Source organism: Bombina bombina, chromosome 10 (genome assembly GCF_027579735.1).
Source record: "Bombina bombina isolate aBomBom1 chromosome 10, aBomBom1.pri, whole genome shotgun sequence".
Lineage (NCBI taxonomy): Eukaryota > Metazoa > Chordata > Amphibia > Anura > Bombinatoridae > Bombina > Bombina bombina.
The window spans coordinates 60,587,748-60,609,604 of record NC_069508.1 but is presented as its reverse complement, the minus strand read 5'-3'; positions in this window follow the sequence as shown (position 1 = coordinate 60,609,604).

Below are 21,857 nucleotides of genomic sequence, written 5' to 3'. Positions count from 1 at the left end.
CTGCAAGGGATGGTATGATGATTTCACTCTATGCTTCCTAGCCTGGACCCCCCTTCCAAAAAAAAAACCTTAAACTCATTACTGCCTGTTATAGACCACTGTTCCATATAGCAGAGATGTGGTGGGCAGTAGGTTCCAAATCACTTTCTGTTATACTTTTCTGGATTTTCTATAGCTGGGTAGTTCTCTCACTCCCCTCTATCACCAGTTACAGTGGTCGTTTGACATTAACCTTAGGTACAACAGTAGTAAGTGGGAACAGGCTAGACAGGGGGAATTCTTTATTATTTGTTAATACTTCTGCATTTGAATTGATCTGTAAGGTATGCATTTAATATCAATTGAATATACTCACATCTTCTTAAATTCAACTCTTTCTGCAAGCTGTAAAATTGGGTCCAAGGAATAAGTTGCCTTAATATGGCTGTTTGTTTGTTCATCAAAATAAACAGGTGACGTGTCAGCCCTGAAATATTAACTCTCAAAAACCACATTACTGTTCCTCTTACACTGAAAATTTTAATTTTCTCTTCTTTAGTTCTAAATGTAGGTTTTACAACATGGCATCTGGTGTAACAAGACAATCTGCCTCTACCAACTCTATCTAGAAAGCACTGAAACAAGCAATATTATGGGGCCCTTTCATCCATGGTTCTGACAAAGTCAGCTACCAGCAAATAACTTATGATACAAGCTTACCAGTAGAAACAATAACTTTATTCAGCCAGATAACGTGAATCTCATTTAGCTGAACAGCCAATAGAAAAGAAGTTGCTTTATTTCCCGTCTCTGAGGTAAAAAGACAGGAAGCTATAGCCAAACTCTCCATTTCCTTTTCCCTTACAAAACCCTTAAACAATAAACTAGTTACCATGACAACAATAAACAAGCTGAATAATTTAGATATAATGAAGGTGCTGTATTAGGTATAGCTTTTATTGTCTAATACCCAGCACTTCACCAATACATACTTAAATATTATTTCAATGATGATTAGAGCTATATATAAATTGCAAAAAAATATCAGCTCAAGTGCATTGGTGCAAAAGAGCCCTTTCACAGTACACAAGGCTTTTCTTGGACCTTGGTTTTATAAGAAGAAAAAAATATTAAAGAACAAATTATAAGCAAAGGCCAATCCTTGGCCTAAAACTCAACCTGTGGAAAAAGCCAGAGGGGTAACTAGAAACCAGTGCCACAGGACCCACGTGCAAGAATCTAAGAAGGCACCCACCCCAAAAAAGTGAATTTGATACATATCTTTTTTTTTTTTTACATTTAACACAGAAAAAAAATGTGATTCAGATTACGTCTGCAAAAGAAGGTACCCTGTGCCCACAGTCTGTGAGATGGTCTGACCCCCTATTACTGTATATAATGACACTGTTTAACCCACCAGTACTGTATATAGTGAGTTAGTGACACAGTCTGTAATCTGCCTTTGAGATGGCTGGCCTGACCCTACCCACCCCAGTACTTTATAAAGTGACCACAGTAGTCTGTGACATGGTCCAGCCCCCCCGTACTGTATATAGTGGTACTGTATAGACTGACACTGTTTACCCCTCACCCCCCCCCCATGCTGTAGTAACAAGGTCTGTAATTTGCTGGTTACACAAACATACACACACACATACATGCATAAATACACACACAGTCACATACATACGTACACATGCACACTCACACACATAAACACCAATGGGTAAAGCAAAAACACTAACCCCTGTAGTCAGAGACACTAGTGAAGCATCATGTCACACTCACATGATATCAGTGCAGGCAGTGGCAGGTCAACGTTTTTTATTGTAAAAAAAAAATAAAGCCCATGTCGGCCCAGTTGCAATTGCGACCTCTGCACCCCCTGTAGTTTCACCCCTGGAAGAAGCTAAGATACATCTCGATAAGCTCACAGTGGGATTCTGAAGCTATACACTTTATTACAGTGTTTCTGATTCTCACTGTTAGCTTTTAAGCTGTAATCACTTCCTGTGCAAAGTGACGCCTGTGCTGGGGCCCGTACTTCTGAAGACTAGATGTAGGACGCTGGGAGCATTGGGGGCCAGAGGTCCAGGGGCAAGCAAAGCTAATAGACCAGAGGCCATACATAGACCAGAGGCCATGCATTAGACTCAATGGACCATAGAAAGCGGTGCCAGGAGAAGTGGTATCCCTGCCGTCACACACACAAAGGCCAATAGAAGTACTGAGGCAGGGATGAAGTGGCAATTACCCACAAGGCCAGGTGGCTGACAATTATAGGATAGGAGAACAAAAAGGTGAGGGCCTCATTTCTTTAAATTTGAGAAATCACAAAAAAGAGGTTAGACTGTAGTTTCTGATTTTTTTAAGAAAAAAACACTCTGTTGTTATAGAAAAGAAAGTATCCAACAGCAAACTGCACACGCAACACATAAGCATGATCCAAAGTGGTTAAAACATATGTAAAACATAATTTAAACTTACCTGATAAATTCTTTTCTTTCCTGGCATGGAGAGTCCACAAATCCATTCAATTACTAGTGGGAATTCAACACCTTGCTGGAACAGGTCCTAACACTGCTTTTTCACTACCGCTGCTATTACGAGTCTTGCAGGTTTAGGGGCACTGCAAACTTTTTTGGCCTAACCGCAAAACGACTTACGTAAACTTTGTAAACCCTTTTTCTATGGGACCTCCATAGTGCTGATGGGAGGGCCAAAAAGTTGGGAGGCCAAAAAGTTAGCGGCAGAGCTTCTACCGACAAGATCCGTAACGCATTCTAAAGTCAGTAGTTATGAGTTTTACACTACAGCGCTGTAGCATAAAACTCATAACTAAAGTGCTAAAAAGTGCACTAGCACCCATAAACTACCTATTAACCCCTAAACCGAGGCCCTCCCACATTGCAAACACTATAATACAATTTTTAACCACTAATCTGCCGCTCCGGACATCACCACCATTAGAATAAACATATTACCCCTAAACCGCCGCACTCCCGCCTCGCAAACACTAATGAAATATTATTAACCCCTAATCTGCCGCCCCTAACATCGCCGCCACCTACATTATACTTATTAACCCCTAATCTGCTGCCCCCAACATCGCTGCCACTAAATTGAATTTATAAACCCCTAAACCTAACTCTAACCCTAACCCTAACACCCCCTAACTTAAATATAATTTAAATAAATATAAATAAAATTACTATCATTAACTAAATTATTTAAAACTAAATACCTATAAAATAAACCCTAACGGCTAGATTACGAGTTTGGCGTTAGAAGCTGTGCGGTGCTAACGAGCAGTTTATGCTCACCGCTCACTTACAGACAGCGCTGGTATTACGGGTTTTTCCAAACCCGGCGTTAACCGCAAAAAAGTGATCGTAGAGCAAAATTTTGCTCCACATCTCACCTCAATACCAGCGCTGCTTACGTTAGTGGTGAGCTGGCTGAACGTGCTTGTGCACGATTTTCCCATAGGAATCAATGGGGGAGAGCCGGCTGAAAAAAATCCTAACACCTGCAAAAAAGCAGCGTCCAGCTCCTAACACAGCCCCATTGATTCCTATGGGGAAAATACATGTATGTCTACAACTAACACCCTAACATGAACCCTGAGTCTAAACACCCCTAATCTTACACTTATTAACCCCTAATCTGCCGCCCCCGACATTGCCGACACCTACATTATATTATTAACCCCTAATCTGCCGCTCCGGATACCGCCGCCACCTACATTATACTTATGAACCCCTAATCTGCTGCCCCCAACATCACTGACACAAACATTATATTTATTAACCCCTAATCTGCCACCCCGAATGTCGCTGCAACCTACCTACACTTCTTAACCCCTAATCTGCCACCCCCAACGTCGCCGCCATTATATTAAAGTTATTAACCCCTAAACCTAAGTCTAACCCTAACACCCCTAACTTAAATTTAATTTAAATAAATCTAAATAAAAATTACTATCATTAACTAAATTATTCCTATTTAAAACTAAATACTTACCTATAAAATAAACCCTAAGCTAGCTACAATATAACTAATAGTTACATTGTAGCTAGCTTAGGGTTTATTTTTATTTTACAGGCAATTTTGTATTTATTTTAACTAGGTAGAATAGTTACTAAATAGTTGTTAACTATTTAATAACTACCTAGCTAAAATAAATACAAATTTACCTGTAAAATAAAATCTAACCTATGTTACAATAACACCTAACACTACACTACAATTAAATAAATTACCTACATTAAATACAATTAAATACATTAAATTAAATTAGCTAAATCAAAAAAGAAAACCCCCCACTAAATTAAAGAAAATAAAAAACAAATTACAGATCTTTAAACTAATTACACCTAATCTAATAGCCCTATCAAAATAAAAAAAGCCCACCCAAATAAAAAAAAACCTTAGCCTAAACTAAACTATCAATAGCCCTTCAAAGGGCCTTTTGAGGGGCATTGCCCCAAAGAAATCAGCTCTTTTTCCTGTAAAAAAAAAAATACAAACACCCCCTCAACAGTAAAACCCACTACCCACACAACTAACCCCCCAAATAAAATACTAACTAAAAAACTTAAGCTCCCCATTGCACTGTAAAGGGCATTTGGATGGGCATTGTCCTTAAAAGGGCATTTAGCTCTATTGCAGCCCAAAGTCCCTAACCTAAAAAATAAACCCACCCACTACACCCTTAAATAAATTCTAACACTAACCCTGAAGATTCACTTACCGGGAGAAGTCTTCATCCAAGCGTCAAGATGTCCTCAACGAAGCCGGCAGAAGTGGTCCTCCAGATGGGCAGAAGTCTTCATCCAGAGGGCATCTTCTATCTTCATCCTTCCGGCGCAAAGCGGGTCCATCTTCAAGACATCCGACGCGGAGCATACTCTTCAAACGGTGGCTTCTTCGTAATCAATATCTCTTTAAGTGACGTCATCCAAGATGGCGTCCCTTAGATTCCGATTGGCTGATAGAATTCTATCAGCCAATCGAAATTAAGGTAGAAAAAATCCTATTGGCTGATTGGATCAGCCAATAGGATTGAGCTCACATTCCATTGGCTGATTGGAACAGCCAATAGAATGCAAGCTCAATCCTACTGGCTGATTTGATCAGCCAATAGGATTGAAGTTCAATCCTATTGGCTGATCCAATCAGCCAATAGGATTTTTTCGACCTTAATTCCGATTGGCTGATAGAATTCTATCAGCCAATTGGAATCTAAGGGACGCCATCTTAGATGACGTCACTTAAAGAGATATTAATTACAAAGAAGCCGTCGTTTGAAGAGGATGCTCCGTGTCGGATGTCTTGAAGATGAACCCGCTCCATGCCGGAAGGATGAAGATAGAAGATGCCATCTGGATGAAGACTTCTGCCCGTCTGGAGGACCACTTCTGCCCATCTGGAGGACCACTTCTCCCGGCTTCGCTGAGGACATCTTGCCGCTTGGATGAAGACTTCTCCCGGTAAGTGAATCTTCTGGGGTTAGTGTTAGGATTTATTTAAGGGTGTATTGGGTGGGTTTATTTTTTAGGTTAGGGACTTTGGGCCGTAATAGAGCTAAATGCCCTTTTAAGGGCAATGCCCATCCAAATGCCCTTAAAAGGGCAATGGGGAGCTTAGGTTTTTTTTTTAGTTAGTATTTTATTTGGGGGGTTGGTTGTGTGGGTGGTGGGTTTTACTGTTGGGGGGGTGTTTGTATTTTTTTTTACAGTAAAAAGAGGTGATTTCTTTGGGGCAATGCCCCGCAAAAGGCCCTTTTTTTATTTTGATAGGACTATTAGATTAGGTGTAATTATTTTAAAGATCGGTAATTTGTTTTTTATTTTCTTTAATTTAGTGGGGGGGTTTTGTGATTTAGTGAATTTAATTTAATTTATTTAATTGTATTTAATGTACGGAATTTATTTAATTATAGTGTAGTGTTAGGTGTTATTGTAACATAGGTTAGGTATTATTTTACAGGTAAATTTGTATTTATTTTAGCTAGGTTGTTATTAAATAGTTAATAACTATTTAGTAACTATTCTACCTAGTTAAAATAAATACAAACTTGCCTGTAAAATAAAAATAAACCCTAATCTAGATACAATGTACCTATTAGTTATATTGCAGCTAACTTAGGGTTTATTTTATAGGTAAGTATTTAGTTTTAAATAGGGATAATTTAGTTAATGATAGTAATATTTATTTAGATTTATTTAAATTATATTTAAGTTAGAGGGTGTCAGGGTTAGGGTTAGACTTAGGTTTAGGGGTTAATAAATTTAATATAGTGGCAGCGATGTTGGGGACGGCAGATTAGAGGTTAATAAGTGTAGGTAGGTTGCGGCGACATTGGGTGCGGCAGATTAGGGGTTAATAAATATAATGTAGGTATCGGCGATGGGGGCAGCAGATTAGGGGTTAATAAGTATAATGCAGGTGTCGGCGATGTCGGGGACGGCAAATTAGGGGTTAATAAGTGTAATAAGATTAGGGGTGTTTAGACTCAGGGTTCATGTTAGGGTGTTAGGTGTAAACATAAAATGTGTTTCCCCATAGGAATCAATGGGGCTGCGTTACTGAGTTTTACACTGCTTTTTTGCAGGTGTTAGACTTTTTCTCAGTCGGCTCTCCCCATTGATGTCTATGGGGAAATCGTGCACGAGCATGTAGGACCAGCTCGCCGCTGACTTAAGCAGCGCTGGTATTGGAGTGCGGTAAGGAGCACAATTTTGCTCTACGCTCACTTCTTGCCTTTTAACGCTGGGTTTGTAAAAACCCGTAATACCAGCGCTGCAGGTAAGTGAGCGGTGAGAAAAAACTGCTCGTTAGCACCGCACAGCACCTAATGCAAAACTTGTAATTTGGCCGTATGTTTTCTTTCCAATAGCCTGGAGAGTCCACAAATCCATTCAATTACTAGTGGGAACCAATACCAAAGCTAGAGTCCACAGAATGGAAGGGAGGGATACACAAGACAGGCAACCCTAAACAGAAGGCACCACCACTTGAAAAACTTTCTTCCCAAAAGAAGCCTCAGCTTAGGCCAAAAACATAACATTTTGGAAAAGTATGCAATGATGGCCAAGTGGCCGCCTTGCAAATCTGTTTCATAGAAGCATAATTTTTAAAGGCCCAAAAGGAAGTGACAGCCCTAGTGGAGTGTCGGGGTATCTGAGTATTATTAAATAAGATATATATATACTGTATATTTGTATGTATATTTATCTACACATAGATTTATGATGGGACCACAGGATTAATTATATATGAGACTTTTTGCATCACTTCTATTTACTGTCAGCCAGATTACGAGTTTTGCGTTAGAAGCTGTGCAGTGCTAACAAGCAGTTTTTCCGCTCATTTCCCTGTAGCACTGGTATTACGGGTTTTTACAAACCCAGCGTTAAAAGACAAGAAGTGAGCGTTGAGCAAAATTGTGCTTCTTACCACACTCCAATACCAGCGCTGCTTAAGTCAGCGGTGAGCTGGTCGTACGTGCTCGTGCACGATTTCCCCATAGACATCAATGGGGAGAGCCGGCTGAGAAAAAGTCTAACACCTGCCAAAAAGCAGCGTAAAACTCAGTAATGCAGCCCCATTTATTCCTATGGGGAAACACATTTTACGTTTACACATAACACCCTAACATAAACCCCGAGTCTAAACACCCCTAATCTTACACTTATTAACCCCTAATCTGCCGCTCCGGACACCGCCGCCACCTACATTATGCTTATTTACCCCTAATCTGCTGCCCCCAACATCGCCGACACCTACATTGTATTTATTAACCCCTAATCTGCCGCCCCAATGTCGCCGCAACCTACTTACACTTATTAACCCCTAATCTGCCACCCCCAACATCACCGCCACTATATTAAATTTATTAACCCCTAAACCTAAGTCTAACCCTAACTCTGATACCCCCTAACTTAAATATAATTTAAATAAATCTAAATAATTATTACTATCATTAACTACATTTTTCCTATTTAAAACTGAATACTTACCTGTAAAATAAACCCTAGGATAGCTACAATATAACTAATAGTTACATTGTATCTAGCTTAGGGTTTATTTTTATTTTACAGGCAAGTTTGTATTTATTTTAACTAGGTAGAATAGTTACTAAATAGTCATTAACTATTTAATAACTGCATAGCTAAAATAAATACAAATTTACCTGTAAAATAACACCTAACCTAAGTTACACTAACACCTATCATTACACTACAATTAAATAAATTACCTACATTAAATACAATTAAATAAATTAAATTAAATTAGCTAAATCACACACAAAAAAAACTCTAAATTACAGAAAATAAAAAACAAATTACAGATATTTCAACTAATTACACCTAACCTAAGAGCCCTATCAAAATAAAAAAAGCCCACACAAAATAAAAAAAAAAACCCTAGCCTAAACTAAACTATCAATAGCCCTTAAAAGGGACATTGCCCTAAAGAAATCAGCTCTTTTACCTGTAAAAAAAAATACAAACACCTTCCCCAACAGTAAAACCCACCACTAACACAAACAACCCCCCAAATAAAAAGCTAACTAAAATAACCTAAGCACCCCGTTGCCCTGAAAAGGGCATTTGGATTTGCATTGCCCTTAAAAGGGCATTTAGCTCTATTGTGGACCAAAGTCCCTAACCTAAAAAATAAACCCACCCAATACACCCTTAAATAAATCCTAACACTAACCCCTTAAGATTCACTTACCGGGAGAAGTCTTCATCCAAGCGGCAAGATGTCCTCAACGAAGCCGGCAGAAGTGGTCCTCCAAATGGGCAGAAGTGGTCCTCCAGATGGGCAGAAGTAGTCCTCCAGATGGGCAGAAGTCTTCATCCAGACGGCATCTTCTATCTTCATCCTTCCGGCATGGAGCGGGTCCATCTTCAAGACATCCGACGCGGAGCATCCTCTTCTTCCGACGGCTTCTTCGTAATGAATATCTCTTTAAGTGACGTCATCCAAGATGGCATCCCTTAGATTCCGATTGGTTGATAGAATTCTATCAGCCATTCGGAATTAAGGTAGAAAAAATCCTATTGGCTGATTGGATCAGCCAATAGGATTGAACTTCAATCCTATTGGCTAATCAAATCAGCCAATAGGATTGAGCTCGCATTCTATTGGCTGTTCCAATCAGCCAATGGAATGCAAGCTCAATCCTATTGGCTGATCCAATCAGCCAATAGGATTTTTTTCTACCTTAATTCCGATTGGCTGATAGAATTCTATCAGCCAATCGGAATCTAAGGGACACCATCTTAGATGACGTCACTTAAAGAGATATTTATTCAGAAGAAGACATTGTTTGAAGAGGATGCTCCACGCCGGATGTCTTGAAGATTGAGCTGCTCCGTGTCGGAAGGATGAAGATAGAAGATGCCGTCTGGATGAATACTTCTGCCCATCTGGAGGACCACTTCTGCCGGCTTTGTTGAGAACATCTTGCCGCTTGATGAAGACTTCTCCCAGTAAGTGAATCTTCGGGAGTTAGTGTTAGGATTTTTTTAAGGGTCTATTGGGTGGGTTTATTTTTTAGGTTAGGGCTTTGGGCCAGCAAAAGAGCTAAATGCCCTTTTAAGGGCAATGCCCATCCAAATGCCCTTTTCAGGGCAATGGGGAGCTTAGGTTTTTATAGTTAGTATTTTATTTGGGGGGGTTGGTTGTGTGGGTGGTGGGTTTTACTGTTGGGGGGGTGTTTGTATTTATTTTTACAGGTAAAAGAGCTGATTATTTTGGGGCAATGCCCAGCAAAAGGCCCTTTTAAGTTTAGGCTATTTTTTTTTTTATTTTGGGGGGGGGGGCTTTTTTATTTTGATAGGTCTCTTAGATTAGGTGTAATTAGTTTAAATATCTGTAATTTGTTTTTTTTGTGATTTGGCTAATTTAATTTATTTAATTGTATTTAATTTAGTTTAATTGTAGTGTAGTGTTAGGTGTTAGTGTAACTTAGGTTAGGTTTAATTTTACAGGTCAATTTGTATTTATTTTAGCTAGGTAGTTATTAAATAGTTAATAACTATTTAGTAACTATTCTACCTAGTTAAAAAAAAATACAAACTTGCCTGTAAAATAAAAATAAACCTTAAGCTACAATGTAATTATTAGTTATTTTGTAGCTAGCTTAGGGTTTATTTTATAGGTAAGTATTTAGTTTTAAATAGGAATAATTTAGTTAATGATAGTAATTTTATTTAGATGTATTTTAATTATATTTAAATTAGGGGGTGTTAGGGTTAGGGCTAGGGTTAGACTTAGGTTTAGGAGTTAATAAATTTAATATAGTGGCGGCGACGTTGGGGACGGCAGATTAGGGGTTAATAAGTATAATTTAGATGGTGGCTATGTTAGGGGCAGCAGATTAGGGGTTAATAATATTTAACTAGTGCGAGGCAGGAGTGCGGCGGTCTAGGGATTAATATGTTTATTATAGTGGTGGCGATGTACGGAGCGGCAGATTAGGGGTTAAAAATTTTATTATAGTGTTTGCGATGCGGGAGGGCCTTGGTTTAGGGGTTAATAGGTAGTTTATGGGTGTTAGTGTACTTTTTAGCACTTTAGTTATGAGTTTTATGCTACGGCGTTGTAGTGTAAAGCTCATAACTACTGACTTTAGAATGCGTTAGGAATCTTGGAGGTAGAGGGTGTACCGCTCACTTTTTGGCCTCCCAGGACAGACTCGTAATACCGGCGCTATGGAAGTCCCATAGAAAAAGGGTTTACGAAGTCGTTTTGCGGTAAGGCCAAAGAAGTGTGCGGTTCCCCTAAACCTGCAAGACTCGTAATACCAGCGGTAGTGAAAAAGCAGCATTAGGACCTGTTAACGCTGCTTTTTTACCTTAATGCACAACTCGTAATCTATCCATGTAGATTGCAGTCCTCTCTGCCAAATGGCTTTGACTGGGTGAGATTCTCTTTCCTGATTAACAGGACATCTAAAAACAAAGATTATCAGATGTATGACCCCATGCAGTGATATACAGACACAATGTCTGAGAAATAACTGTATTTCTTTTCAGGTCTAATGAGATTAGTAATGAAGAGTGTTAGCTAAAGAAATGACTAAAGTGTCACCTATGTTTAAATTGTCCCTGCTGTGTATTGAATCAACATTTGTGCTGACCATCAAAAACACATGTTGCATTGTAACTTTTGGGTTCATTTTTAAATACAGCCTCCATAATTTAAATACTATATAACAATGTGTAATCTGCTGTGTTTTTATATGAATATAAGGAAATACTCAAATGAACATTTTTAACAACATTATTTCTTTCATTTCAGGCACCTAGTAAGTACACATATAATTGGTATTTTAAATACAGTCAAGAAGAAATATACAGATGTGAAATATTAATCTGTATGGGAAAGTAGTCCGTAGACATAATTGTGTGAAAACCACATATATTTGCTGATCTTAAGCAGTTTTGGAGGTTCTAATTAACAAACCATCCTGTAACTTGAATTGTGATTTAGATTTTATTAGATTCTAAGATCTTCTTTGCCAGTGCAATCATCTTTTGAGATGGGGTTGCTTTCAGGATCTTCTATGTGTTTATAGAAGATGCCTACAATGGGGTCTTCTTTTTGACTAGTGATCAGGTCCTCACTAGGAGAATCCTGACTCCATTGTACCAAATTAGGCTCACTCTGTTGTTTTGCCTGGTTTCTGGTAATGGCTTCTACTTGAATTGCACCCATTAAGTGGTCAATATTAAGGAGTTCTCCAGTTATGGCTCCTTGTTTGGCTAATGAATCCGCAAGGTCATTGCCTTCCTTATCAGGACCTAGAACTCTGGAATGACCCTTGGTCTTTTTCCAGTGTATGGTTAAATCATTGGATACCACCAGATTATCAATCTCGCAGAACAACTTGCCATGCTTGACTGGTTTGTTATTGCTTTTCTGCATGCCATTTCTTTTCCAAGTTGGCAGGTATTCAACAAAACTGTCACGTACATAATTGAGTCAGTTATGATCACAAATTCATGAATACCATGTTCAATAGCCATTTCAATGGTTTTGAAAACAGCAGTTAGTTCTGCAACTTGACTGGATCTTGGTCCAATGTTGAAACCTACAGATATATTTGAGACTCCATTTGTCCAAGTTATACCAATGCCAGCGACTAATCTGCGCTCACTATCAATAGTGGCGTGGTAAGAACAACCATCAACATACACCCAAGGTAATGTTTGACAATGGTCCTCATTGTATATTTTATATGGGGAAAGCAATTGTTCCTCCAGAAAATCATCTTCTGATAATTCTTCCCCAGGATCTCTAGCAGTACAGTCGTGGAGCTCAGCAAGCCCTTGTGCGACTGGATTCTTTTTATTCTGTTTGTAGCGAATTTCTAAGGGCCAGCCTTGTAAGGAAAGAGTCCACGCTGTTATGCGGCTATTAGACAGATTCCCATCTCTTATTCTCTCACTTTGTAAATATAGCAAAGGCTGGTGGGCCGTTTCTACAATAATTTTCTCGCCCTGTATATAGCTGCAGAAATTTTGTAGAGCCCATACAGTAGATAAGAGGGCTTTTTCGCAATCGCTAAATTTTATTTCTACTGGGGATAGATTTTTGCTCGCATAAGCAATGGCTTTGTTCAAATTATCATGCTTTTGGTATAACACAGCACTCATGCTTACATCTGTGTAACCCGTCTCTAAGAAGAAAGGTTTACCACCTTCAGGGTACACTAAGCAAGGTGCTTGAGTGAGTTTTCTCTTCAGCTCTCTGATGGCTGTCTCTTGAGACTCACTCCAGTGCCATTTCACATCCTTCTTTAGAAGAAGTAGTAGTGGTTTAGCTAATTCCGCATAATTATCAATGAATTTGCGAGAATAATTTGTCATACCCAGGAATGATCTCAATTCCTTTAAGTTAGTTGGGTTTTTTAGAATTCACTATAGCTTCCACCTTTTTCTTCTGGGGATTTAATCCGTCAGAGGTAACTTCATGTCCCAAGAAGTTTACACGAGTGCGGCACCATTGAGCTTTTTGCAGGGATAATTTGACACCTGCCCTTTTAAGTTGGCTGAGGACGTGTTTAAGTTCTGTGATGTGTTTTTCAAAGTCTGTGCTTTTGATTAAAACATCATCAACATAAGATAAGGTCCCCCTTTCCAGTGCGTCAGGCATAGCCTTATGCATGAATACAGCAAATTCATGTCCAGAATTTATGTATCCAAATGGAAGTCTCTGGAATGCATATTGGACCTTTTGAAAAGAGAATGCCAGCTTATATTGGTCCTCTTCATGTACCTTTATGGTCCAATATCCCTGTGCACAATCAATGGCAGTGAATATTTTGGATCCTTGCATTTGTGCTAGGCACTGGTCAATGTATGGTACAGGCCAGCCAGACATGTATACTCGTTTGTTTAGCTGTCTTAAGTCAGCACACAAACGCCATTGTCCATTGGGCTTAAGGACACCTAGAATAGGATTATTATAAGAGCTGTGCACCTGTCTGATAATACCTCTTTCTTCCAAATTCCTTATGATCTCTGCAAGAGAATCATATGAGGCTAAGGGAAGTCTGTATTGTTTGACAAATACAGGTGGCGCATTAGGATCTGTTTGTATTCTTGCAATGTGCAAGTCTGTAGTACCACAGTCATAAGAAATCCTTAGCGAAAATATCCTTGTATTCCATTAGGAGTTCTCGCAGCTGTTGGCGTTCGTCATCGCTGGAACAGCCATTAGCTAAGGATATTTGCTCTTCGACTATTTGCTGAAATCCTGGAAATATTTCAGGCTGTCCTATTTCATAGGCTTCTTCCAGTCTAGAGGTGAGATCCCCTTGATTATAATTTACATTGCTCCCATGATTCTGGGTTATTGGGGTAATCTTGCAGTTTGATTGGCTGATCAAACACTAGAGAGGCTTCTTCAATTTTACAGATGCCTTCCTCTGAGCTGAAGGGATAAATAGACTGAACATTAAATAGACCCTCTGGCATAGATGCAAAGGATTGTTCTATTAATTGTTCTTCAGTTAGGTATCCTTCAGGTATTAGCCCAATTACATTATTCTGGAATCCAAAAGTGTAATAACTTGATTCCAGTGCATATCCTATGGTAGTTCCCTTGGATAATGTTATATCCTGTGGGGTCATGTTATGCACAATAATATGTATTGGAAACAGTTCCAATATTCACCATAGGAGTGTAGTCACTGTGACACCTAGATTTTGTATTCTATGGGAGAGGCAAATCAGTGTTTCAGAAGTTTTTAATTTCTGACCTCTCTTTACCTGTAAGGGTAAAAGAAATTTATCAGCCCCAGCAGGAATTATAACATCGCTAGATACCTGCATATTCACAGCATATGGCAATTGCTGGTTTGATTTCAGGGCTGCATTTTCACCCTGAAATACTTCAGGGTCCCCCTTTAACCTGCTCCAGAGGCAAGAATTAATCAAATCTATTTGTATGGCATATCTATGTAAGATATCATTGCCAATGTATATTTGATTATTGGGAGTATTTAAAATTAAAAACAGGTGCTTCACTGACTTATTACCAATAGAGATAGATAATAAGCACTTAGCTGTGATGTTATAGCTTTCAGACCTGTCATCCAGGCCGTTGACGCAGTGGTCTTGGGGAGAAAGATATTTAATCACTTTAGGTTCAGCTATTTGCGCTAATAAACCTTCGCTTATATAGCTAGCTTCCTGTTTTAAGTTTATTTTAGCATACTTGGTTTTACCAAGGTCATGCACTTGTATAGGGATAAATAGATCCTCTTTAACTCTCTCAATTCCTGTGAGGTATTGAGCATGGTCTCCCCCTTTAGGGATTTTAGGATCCCCCCTTGTGGAGTGATATGGTTAATATATCGCCATCTAGGGAGATATTCGCTATCTTCCGGGCGAAATTTTAAAAGTATTACCATCAGAGCCACTAAAAGGAGTCTGATCATCTATTTGTAGAATAGTGATTTCAGGTACAGAGTTATTCCTGAAATGAATCTCCACAGCATCTGGTTTCTCTTCCACCACGTGACAGCTATGTCGGGTGCGAGATATACCAGATTTTTCATAATTGATAGGCCGTTTAACTTGTGACCAAATTACATTATTTATGCAATCAATTATGGTGCTTAATCGTTTCAGGAGATCACTACCAATAATTAAACGATCAGTTGGCAGATCCACTATAATGACAGGGTGTCTTATGACCCTGTTCCCCAATTTAAATTTTAACCATGCAGTACCGTAGACTTTTAGGGAGTCACCCCCAACACCTATTAGAGAACCGTCAAATTCTCTTATTTTAGGTTTGTGGGGTGTTAGCTCATTTAGCTGTGTGTAGTACCTGTGGGATAAGATAGTTGCCTGTGACCCAGTGTCAATTAATCCCCTGATAGGGTTTGGAGACTGAATCTTGCAGCTCAACTAATACATAATATCTTCCTGCAGTTTCTACCATTTCACACATAAAATTGGCATTATCATACATTTGTGGGCTTCGCCACGTGTTACCTGAGTTTGCCATGTCATTCGATGCAGAGGAACCTTCATACCTACCTGTTTCCTCTATGACAGGGTCGTCTGGATTCTTTTGTACTGCATCTGTGGAGATAAGGTTAGGAGAGAGCTGCAAGGGAAGAGGTTTATTAGTTTTTCCCGGATGAGGTTGTTTGTCATCACGGCTAAATCGTCCGTTTCCGTCTGTGGGGAGAGAACATGATTAGTATCATTGATATTTATTACTATATTTTGTATATCTCTCCCCTCTCCTTCAGGTGATACTGCAGTATTTATGACTGTGCCTGTGGTCCACTGCTGACCACTGGCTGTACCCCTAAAAAAGTATTGTTCGGTTGCTGAGCCGTAGATTTTTGACTCATATTAGCGATTTGTTCGCTCAACCGATTTAACTGGGTAAACAGCATATCTACCTGATTGTACAAGTTACCTCTACCCCTGGGCCTATCTCCTGGTGCCCCATTGTACTGATTCCTGGACCATTGGGTTCCCTCAGAATCAGGGCCGTTATTTCTATTCTGGCGTGGTTGCCCCTGGGGTTCAGCTTGTTCAGCATTAGTATTTTGGGGAGCATTATATACCTGGGGTGTCTGGTTACCCTGAGAATATCTTCGCCGTCTATTGTATCTACCCTTGCGCGGATACCAATTATTTGGTGGGTATTCTCTTTGTGAGTAATTATTCACCCTGATTATGTCCCCCACTTTGGTTATAGTCTCCCTGCGCCTCAACCTGCGTAGGGGGAGGGGCAGAATTTAAACCTCTGTGGAGATGGCCTGTTTTGACTGGTCACCTCTGCATAAGTTCTCTTTTTAGATTCCAAATTGAGGGGGCTAGGTGACACCCTAGTTTCTGCTACAATTTTGGGTTTTGACTCCTCTTTTCACCCCCTGTTCACTGGATTGCTGAATAGAGTATAACTTCGTACTCTCTTTGATCAGCCATTCCAATGAGCAGACCTCATCAAAATCTCTAGCTAAGTTGATTTTGATAGGTGTAGGCAATGCTTCAAAAATAAATTTACAAATTCTGAGCCATCAAATCTGGGATTATCTTCAGCCATACTGTACGCATTTTTCAATACAGAAAGGAATTCGACTGGACTCTGATTTGCACGACACTTTAAACCATATACCGCTATTTTCGCTGCAGTTTTAGTGCGATATTGCCCGAATTCTTTTCTGCATTGTTGTTTTACCCCATTCCAGAATGAATTATTCATATCCTTTAGTGAAACAAAGAATTTGTGATGCTTACTGTCAAATACCCAAGGCAGAAATTCAATTTTCAATTTCTCACTTGTAACATTCATTATAGCTAACGCATTTTCAAAAAGCCTGTTAAATGATCAATTACAGATGTTGTTCCCTTATTGGAGAATATAGGTACTGCGCGTTGTACGAAGGTGATTATTTTATGGGAATCATAGACTTTATCAGACTTACTCTGGGTTTCTCTGTTAGAGTTTCCCTCCCCCGCGTCAGCTGCGCTACAGCAATCCTCTGGATTTGCATCATGAGGTGACTGCCTATTTGGGAAATCTACTTCTGACCCGTTAGGGGTCATTTGTCTATGTTGTTCTATATATTTTTGTACCTCGTCCCTGACGCGTTCGCTAAAGGAGTTAGCATTATCTGCATTATTCTCACTGCTAATATAGGGGTTTTCATTATGGCGATATGACCTTTTTAAATCGCTTAATTCTCTCTGGCTTTGCGCAAGCTGTTTATTTAAATCTTGTATCTGCGCGATTAAGTCCATATTGTGCTTATCTAAGGTGGCTAGGTTTTGGGCAAATTCATCCATTTTATATTTGGCTGTTTTTAAACCCTCTTCGCGTCTGCGCGAGGAACGAATACTATTTTCTAGCTCCTGTATTTGCAATCGTTTGTCTGTGACACAAAACGACATTTCATCAATTATGCATATTAAAAGGGGCCAAGATTTTAGTATTAGTTCTTCTCGCTTTTTTGGGATCTTTTTGCATTGATTAATCATTAATAATTCCTGGAAGAATTCATTCTCCTCATTCCACATATTATTATTAACGGTAATATTTTTAGCCCTAGTTTTAAGCATATCCACAAAATCATTTAATTCACCAGCAATATTTAACTTCCCTTTAATGTAACTTAAGATATCTTTCTTAAGGACCTGACCTTTAGTAATGGGTATTGTAATGGACCAATTTCATTGCTATGTATAGAAATTAAATGAGTCACTTCTGGCTACAGACATTATTATATTGGTTTAGTACTTAGTTAAACTAAAACGCTAATACAATTTTTGCCAATAAAAAGAGAGAAGGAAAAATGTTATATTTCAAAAAAATATTATTAATTTTGAAATATGAAAAATTAATATTCCGAAATATGAAAAATTAATATTTTTGATTAACTTTGAAAATATGAAAAATCAATATTTTTGATTAATTTTGAAATATGAAAAAATTAATATTTTTATTAATTTTTCAAAATTAATCTTTAATAATATTTCAAGATATTAATGTCAATCTCGAAATATGAAAATTAATATTTCAACCCTTCAAAAAAGTTATATCTTCAAAATATTAATATCGAAATATGATTTTTTTTTTATTTTTTTTTTCTCTTTTATAATAATTTCTATTTACTTACAAATATATTATATCAATTATGATGGATATTATTAAATCTCATGCAAAGTGCCTCCAATTATTATGTCAGTATATTTATGAAAATCTTAGTAGTGCTATCCAAATAATATATTTTATATAGTTTATGGCAGGGTTATAAACACAATCTTAAATAATTTTCCTTAAAAATTGAAACCCTAATCAACCATGCATCTACTAGACCATACAATTAATATAAATATCTGAATTCTTTTATTTAGTTAATATCCAAAACATATTGAAGTATATTCGCAATAAAAGGAAATGAAACAAAATTTATATGCGTTAAAACCAACTCTTAAGATATGCTATTCTTCTTACAAAACCCAGAAAGATATACCTTCACAATCAGCCTTTTATTATTTAACACAATGGGACTAAAAACTTTTAACATCCAAGCAATACAATTCTAAACAGTGTTTATAAAACAATAGGATAATATATATATTCTGCTATTTAACTGCAATTTATCCTAATACAGAATTAACTTACAACATCAGAACTTGCACAGATGATTTACCTAGCAAATCAGATACAGATTTAAAAGTATAATCTGCTCTTTAAATCTATTAACTGTAAAGGCTATGCATATGACTTATCTTACAAAACCCAGAAAACTGTATCTTTAAACTGCAGTGACTTTAAAATATCACATGTAATTAGCAGCCCTTTTCTTATACTCTATATAATATATACGTTACAAAATGAGATCCAACTTCAAGATTTTTCACACCTCATATAAAATAAGTGTAATTGCAATGGAATAGGAGAGGTATGGCCCACTTTGTTTTTATAGTTTGACTGTGTCCCACGCAAAACAGTTTCAGTCAGTTCAAAAACTTTTTAGACCAGTGTCTCTCCTTCCTTCTTTATACAACTTATTAGTCTAATCATAGGTGTGAAATATGGGTGGCCCTTCGAAAACCTTGTCCCTCTATTGGATAACTGGATATCCCATTTCCAACAGCCAAAAATCTTTCTGGCTGTAGTTCTCTCGTGGCAACACCGGGTGGCAGCATTATAATTAGACAGTACAAATAAATGCAGCATGACAAAGAAATACAGTTATACATTAAAACATCTTTCTTTAAAATGTATAATAACTGCCATAATGTCTTGCACCAATATCAATTATAGGTGAAGCGGCATCAGATTAATTTCCTGATCGTTTTGATATGAAAAGTCAATATCATCTAGCATTATATTAAAATAATTTAACACTGTTAATTATTAGCTTAAAATGTATTATAATTTTATCAGTATTCTGGCATTTCTTTGCAAATAACAGCTTATTTTTATATCTCCAGATTGGTAGTATTAAAACTCCTGATATACTGCATTCACCCAGATGTAGTATGTAACATTTCTGTGTATTTCTTCTGAATACATAAATCCTGTTTATGTAGATCTGAAATAAAAATAAATGTTAATGATCACTTCTCTTCAGGTCCATAAACATCTATTCATGTTCTTAAACACACAGAGGCTAAGCTATTCATGCTTTCAAAATTTGTATGTCTTGTATTTATTTCCCTAGTATATTTTATTTGAAATCTAACTACAGTTGCTTTGAAATCATAATGTAAGGCCACGTGTCTTCACTGTGTGCTGTATGTTCACACCTTAGCATTTGTCTTTGTTTCCCAAGGCCTTTATTGCTCCACATGGGGTCAATCCACGAGTAGTTGTAAAAGTCTTAATACAGCACATTTCCTGTAAGTACTATGCTTATCCAACTATTTTAGATTTTATCCTTTTAAGTGATGGTCTGAAATTGGATAGACCAAATGTTTCATTGTATCAAAGTGCTGTCATTTAACATTGGTTCCCAGGCAATCATACAGAGGTTCCTGAAACTGTGTTAATTTTAGTTCCTTGCTAAATTATACAATTGCATAATTTAACATATTGAGTTTGTGAGATCTCCCAGAGATAATCCTTTGTTCTCAAGACCATGTGCACATCCACAGATTTATTAAATAAAGTTAAATATATTTCTATATGTTATTTAATAATATTTCAAATACCTTGACAGTATGTATGTGATGTTGAGGGGATGGCTAAAGAAAGAAATTGAATCCAGGATGAAGATATTGTAGTCCTTTTTTAATTGTTTCATAGAAAATATGGTTTTAAACGCACATTGTATATTATAAGTGGAATATATTCACGTGGTCTTAAAATGATCAGAAAAAATTATACTGTGTGACCCATGTGTATTTGAACATGTAACTTGTTAATGCTAGGAATTATAATGTATTGAATAATAACAATATAAGGAGATATTTGGAATGTAGCAGTGATTGATAGTGAGACTGTATTTGCTGGTTGTCTGCTGCCCCTTAGGGGATTAGAATGGTATGACAGCCAAATATATTAACTATTAGGATCCATACAGAGCCAAACAGGGAGACCTTTCCCAGATGACCAATGAGAGGGACAAGCATCCGTAGAGCATGACCAAAAACAGATTACTGATGATTATATACAGAAAAAGCTGAATGCAAGAGAGGACAGTCTTGAGGCTTTGGTCTGTTTACACTGGTCTGGTTGATAACTGGCTGCCATACTTGGGAAACAATGAACTTTAAACAAAAAGCTGAGACTAACTCTTGATCTATGCAATAGCTTTTCTTCAAAATGAGGTGATCTGAAAATATTTGGAAAAGATTGAACTACAAATTGGCTCAAACTGGTGATGTATGATTGTTCTATTTTTTGATATTTAAATAAAAAGTATTTGGTAACCATAACAAATTGCAGTTCAGCAGATTTAAAAAAGGTACTTTATATTTTAGACTCATATTCACAGTCCTGTGTAGTTTTAAAACTAGTCTTTTATTTGCCAAATAATTTATAGTTGCAGCCACATAAATATATTTTTTAATTTGTCTTAATTGTAGATAATTAAGAATTTAATTCATCCTAGATAAATTGGCACTTAAACTGACTGTTTACAGTAAGAATCTATATAACTTTCTGGTGTTTTAATTAGAGTTGTATAAAATTATTTTGGGCTATATAGCTGATTGTACTGTCTGAATGTTAGTGGCTCATATCTTGGTACCTCATTGTGGTATTTTAATGAAATTCAATTGTGAATAAGGTAAATTTTATGATCTTTGCATAGCATATTATAATAGTTTAAACGTGTATAGTTTGATTCAGATCTGGTTTTCTACAAATATAATTCAATGTGTCTAACTAACTAATACAAAGAACTTAGGAATTTATATTAATTTTATGGTTTTGTATATGCCATTTTATTGGGGTTTTATTTTAAAGAATAATTTTTAAATATATTGTATTATAACCCGGCCATATACTAACAGGAGTGAGACATAAATTTCTCTGGAGACTCATAAGCCAATCGAATAACACTTCTCAACCAGAAGGAGAGAGTAGAAGAAGTGGCCTTCTGACCCCTCCATTTACCTGAAAAGACAACAAAAAGAGCAGAAGATTGACGAAAATCTTTTGTAGCCTGTAAATAGAACCTTAAAGCATGCATAACATCCAGATTGTGCAATAAACGCTTCTTCTTAGAGGAAGGATTAGGACAAAATGAAGGAAGAACAATTTCTTGGTTAATATTGCGTTCTGAAACCACCTTAGCTAGAAATCCTAATTTAGTACGGAGGAACCGCCTTATCCGCATGAAGAATAAGATAAGGAGAATCAGACTGTAGAGT